Below are 6,000 nucleotides of genomic sequence, written 5' to 3' on the forward strand. Positions count from 1 at the left end.
ATTATTTTCATAGATCTTGTTAATTTTCACATTTGTCATTTTTTGGACACTTTAGTGCATAAATTTTAGATCTTGAAAGTTTGTGACCTTGTTATGGATAAAATTGGAAACTTTATCCATCTAAACATCATATTGATTCAGATCTGAAAGTTGGGGACTTGGACCTAATGGATTAAGTTGTGAAAGATGCATTTTTGGTCCCTTTGAGACTTAAAGACTAGATATGTGTTGTTTGGACCATCCTAATGGATAAAGTTGGAAACTTTATCCATTATGGAGCTATTAAGAACCATAAAAACGAGATCTTGGTCCTTATATCCCTTCCATGCAAGCGTCATGATGTCTTAATAGATTATTAAGTTAGGGTTTTACCTTTTGGGCCTTGTCTAGCCATGGAAAGTCATAAGGGTGGAAATTTTATGACTTAGAATGATGTTATGAGTCTAGATATGAGTTTTGACGAGAGGTATTTAAGGAATTAGTTCTTAATATGAGGTTTTGGATTCAGATGGAGTACGTTGGGCGTACCAATGGGTATGTTGCGCATATTGGGTTAAAGTCTCGTGGTTTTAAATGACATGCGACTACGCCCGACGTAGTAGCTGAGACGCAGGGCGTACTCAGCCAACTTGACCTTCCATTGACTTTTTGACTTTCTGCTTTAACCGTTGACCAGGATTTTTACCAAATGTGAACTAGGGGATTTTTGGGTATATTGAGTGGTAGTTTGAGTTTAAGGCCCTGGTTTTTGTGTAGGAGATCAGTAGAGGCAATAATCGGAGCAACGTTTGGTCCAACTATCTTTTCAGACTGTGAGGTGAGTTTTCCTCACTATACTTGTGGGTCAAAGGCACCAATGCCGACCCACTGAGTTATGTATCCTAGTGTAGAGGATGTTGCTATGTTGTATTGATCTGTTATATTTGTGTCCTGATATATAGGACGTTGTTATGCGGTAATGATCTATAGATCTACTTGTTTGTCTGTTGACTAGTTATATGATTATCTATTTATTGCATATATGTTATATGTTATATATATTCCGACATAGTGCGGTTGGGTTGAGGCAATACTGCTTTGTGCGGAAGCCAACAAACTTCAGAGCAAGCCATACATAAGCTGAAGGACGGAAAGGCAAGCCATACTTATGTTGTGGCTCAGGAGAAAGCCATACATAAGCTGAGGGCCGGTAAGGCAAGCCAGGATTATGTTGTGGGATCAGGAGAAATCCAGACATGGGTTGTGGGACAGAAAGGAAAGCTAGACTCATGTTGTGGGCTCAGGGGTAATCCAGACCAATGGTTGTGGACCCACTATGGATGTTGTTGTTTGTGTGGTGGTATTTTAGGGGAATTCACTAAGCTTTGGCTTATAGTTTTAGTTTTATTTTTCTGGTACTTCAGATGATCGAGGCAAGGCGAAGGCTTGATCGTGCACATCCTTCAGATATTATGAGATTTGATTTTGGGATACTCTGATTTGTATTTTGACTTTTAGAAACTAAATTTGTAAACATTTATGGTGTGTGGTTTGGTTTTGAAAAATGAAAAATTTTTACCTTGATTTTCGGGATGTTACACTTAAGGTCCTATTTAAAGGAAGTGATGGCTAGGGTTTCCTCCACCCCCGGCCTTCATCACCTCCCAAAGAAAATTTGAGTAACCCTAGCCTCGCTTTAAAGTTCTTGGCTCATTTTGGTGTCCTTGGTGTGCTTTGAAGGAAGAAGAAGAAGGTTTTGGTGCAAGGATCAAGCAAGAAACTCCTCCCTATATTTGGTATCACTCTCTAGACCATTTATTAAACTTCAAGACTTGATCTTTTTTTTTCCTTCTTAGTAGATCTTGGTTTGGTTTACATTTTTGGGTTCATAGTTGTGGTTGGTTGGAATGGTTCTATGAGATAAAGTTTGCAACTTTATGACTTACAAAGGTCCCTTGAGCATAATACCTTCTAGATCTAGAAGAAGGTTAAGTTTTTAGAGTCATGCATGTGGTTTAGGTTATTTTCCCCATATTTTGACCTCGTTGGGTGAAGGACATGCATGGGTCATGCATGTCCATAAAGTTTGGATTTTTATGAACCATTAGGGTCCCAAGAAGCTTATTACAAAGTATAAGCAAGTGGATTAGTGGATTAAGGACTAAATCCATTAAGTGGTCCAATTTATAGTAACCACGATGTGGTAAGGAGGGCCATGGCGTAGCAAAGAAAGGTTTCACGACTGTTTCATTGGGATCCTGCCACAGTATGGTAGCAGATTCTCGTGACTGAGCTAGGTAGCCACAACTTGGAGGTTAGAAGACCATTGACTTTAATCTTTGACTTTTTGACTAGGTTTGACTTTTGTTCAATTGTTATTTTTAGAAGGTAGACTAAGAATTTACCTTATATGATTCAGTAGGAGGTGTGTAGCACTCGCTTTTTGACTATGAGAGCTCTTTAGTTTTCGAATGCATTTGTGAGGTGAGTCTTCTCACTATACTATGTAGCATGTTAGTTGTCTTTATGATACTTGCATGGAAGACCAGGATTTGGCTCCTGGTAGTTGTATAAAAGACCATGGGGGAGCGCATGGAAATTATAAGAGTGATGTAAGACTACAAATTTTGTCTTTAGCCTTCGCTTGGGATGAAATGGGTCCATTGGCTGAAATAGGTTGTTGCAGGAGTGATTTTAAGTCTATGATTTTGCCCACAACATTTCACTTGGGATGAAATTGGAACGATAGCTTAATAGGTCGTGTTGCAAGTTTATAATTGTGTATGGTATGTGGTATTTTAGGGAACTCACTAATCTCTATGCTTACGGTTTATGTTTAATTGTTTCATGTATTCCTGGTTCCATAGGGAAGGGACCGACATAATTGCATCGCATCCACTGGAGATTCCGCACTTATGATTTTGTTATTACTTTGATGTTATTTTGAAACAATTATCGATACTCTGACTGTCTTTTGAAAGTAATGGATGAATGATTTGGTTGATTTAAAAATGAAATTTTTTACCTTGTATTTTGGGACGTTACAAGTTGGTATCAGAGCCTTGGTTTGAGGGATTCGGGCACACCCTTGGGTGTGTCTAAACTCAAACTAAGGAATTAATAAAATCTTTTAAAAAGGAAAACGATTTTCTAAAAAGGTTTTTACAAATAAAGGGGTACGATGCATGCAATCAGCCGAGCTCAAGTAAGTAGTTCCCAAAATACACATACATCAATGTTATGCTTTAGTATGCTATGATTTGAGTTGCATGCTATATTAGGGCTAAGAATCTGCTCAAGATTGCATGATAGAATGTTTGTTAGGAAAGATGCCTTTTATATGCCTGATATGTGAATCATTAGAGATGCATGATAATGAGTAGGCTAAGGACCTTTAGAAATTGTGTGTTAGGAATTGCCTGATCTTTATGATACATTATTGCCATTTGATTTTGATGCATGTATGTTGCTTGCATTGTGTTATGGGAGGCTTCTATTGATGTTGATTAAATATTAAACGAGTACGTTACATTGCATGCTACAAGGATTAAATTGTTTTAGAATGTCTGATTTGGCTATATTACGTAACTCTTGTTTGAGTCCAATTGTTGTAGTGTAGGATCTTTCAGTCGAAAGATTATTTAACTTTTGTTGCATGAGATTTTATTTGTGAGATAGTTAGTTGATATTGGTAGAAGTTTTCTTGCGGATGAGAGTAGGGTGAGGTAGGGTTCCTCGTAGGGTAGGAATAGTGTTAGAAAGTGCTTATGGGAAGTGGAATCCTAGGAGAGCCTAGGAAGTATCTTAGTATGTTGAGTATGCTATTTAATGTGAGGAGCTATGAGTGTAGTCATAGGGGATTGACTTAGAGGATTTAGGATGATTCTTGAGGAAAATATGGTTAGGTGTGGAAGGTAATATTAGGCTTGTACTACTGAAAGCACAGGATCGATACTCGAATAAACAAAAGTCACATAAATTCTATGGAACTTATAGTGTGAGAGATTCTTCGGGTATGTTCTATTCTCTTTTATTGTTGTGTTTCAGTATGGTGGTGACTACCCGAGGTTCTAGTTATGGTTCTAGTCCAGGTGTTGATGTTGAACCAATTGATGAGAGGATATGCTAGTTTATCACATCAGAGATCATGTGTGGTATCTTGCATGTGACCCCTTTGATGTTCGATACTATAAGGGAGGATATTGTGGAGGTACTGGATGTGCGAATAGGGGCCTTTGGTGTAGAGACTACAACTGTTCAGTTCGGGGTACGAACTCTCGCCTTTTGGGAGTTCAAAGCTTGTGGAGCTCCAGAGTTATTTGGGAAAAAGGACCCCATTGCCAGCAGACGATGGATTGTAGACATGCAGAGTGCTCAACGGACAAGCTTCTGCTCTGAGGGGTTGAAGGTGAGATTTGCAGCTTGCCTACTAGGATATCGAGCTCGTGACGGGTAGGACGAGGTTGGTCATGCCTTGGGAGTAGAGGTCGTCGATGCCATGACATGGACAGACTTCATTACCAGGTTTAGATCTAAGTTTGAACTGGCTATTAAGGTGAAACAACTAACAAGGGAGTCTTAGTGTTGGATTAGGTGTCTAAGCCCATAACTATAATTGGTATGTACTTGACCCGATAGTAGCATGGTCCTTTTAGGTTGCCTTCACCGGAGCAATTTGATAGGATGGACTTTTGAGAAAGAGGTTATTTGTGATTTATTAATATATTATAAGTATAATATATTAATTGAGAAATCATATTATTTAATTAGTATTGATCAAGAATTAATTTGGAATTAATTTAGTGATCAAAAGAGATTAATTAAATTTACGGGGACTGATTAAGTTAATCAATAATACTCATAGTTTAGGCCAATGATCCATGGTTGATTAGGGATGGGCTAAACCTATGTGATACTCCATGAAGGTTTAACCCATAGGGACTAAGAAATATGAAGGGTGATGGTGAATTAGGGTTTGCATGGATGAAACCCAAGTCTTTGCCACACTATAAAAGCAACCCTTAACCCCTAAAATTGGCTAATGCATTTCTAAAGAAGAACCATAACCGATTTTGGTGCTACCTAGCCTCTTCTCATAAGCCTCCTCTTGAATTTGGTGTTTGTGACACATTAAAGGCAGCACACTTGAGGCGCTAAAGCTTTTAAAGGCCAAGAACTACAAGCTACACTAAGAGGTATTCATCTAACTTGATTATATGTTGTATATCTTCAATTGCATGCTAGTTAGGGTGTATGCTTTGGAAAATTGAAATTGCGTGTATAATTAGAGAAAACTTAGATCCAAAGCATCTAGGGTTGCATGTGCACCATAGGAGTGTTATAGTGTTCAAAACCCAACAGTGGTATCAGAGCCTAGGATTGTTTTCTATTATATTGATGCAATTGTGTTATTTTCAAAGCTGAAAAATTGCAATTTTGGACTCTGACTGCTGGACTCAACGAGTCCTATGATTGGACTCGACGAGTTGGATAATTTGATGATGAACTCGACGAGTCTATTGCCAGACTCGACAAGTTGGATCGTCAGATGACAGTTTTCTTGAGTTTTTGGCCAGAATTGGATTAGGATCATTACCACAAACTGTTTTGTATCATAAAATTGGTTTTTTCTGATATGGTAGTGATTATCCTTATCCAATAAAAGGACAATTATCAAATTTTAAGATAATGGTTTGATTATATGATAATTTGATTATTTGTATTGTTTGATATGAATTGTCTTGCTATAAGTTAAATTATGTCAAATTGGTAAATGATAAATTATACGATAATTGTATTAGTTTATATTTTGATCTAAGTGGTTCTTAAAGAGAGTTTCATAACTTGTCCTTAGGTTATGAAATATGAAAAGTCTCATTCATAAACATTAAACTCCATAAGTTATGAAACTCAAAAGTTTTGAAGAGTTACAAAACTTGCCCTCAAGTTTTGGAATTTGTAAAGTCTCACTTATGAAACATTTAATTCCAAACCTTAGGATTTTAAAATTTTAAAATTCAA

This window comes from Lactuca virosa, chromosome 4, assembly GCF_052849685.1.
Source record: "Lactuca virosa cultivar CGN04683 chromosome 4, Lactuca_virosa_CGN04683_v6, whole genome shotgun sequence".
Classification (NCBI taxonomy): Eukaryota; Viridiplantae; Streptophyta; class Magnoliopsida; order Asterales; family Asteraceae; genus Lactuca; species Lactuca virosa.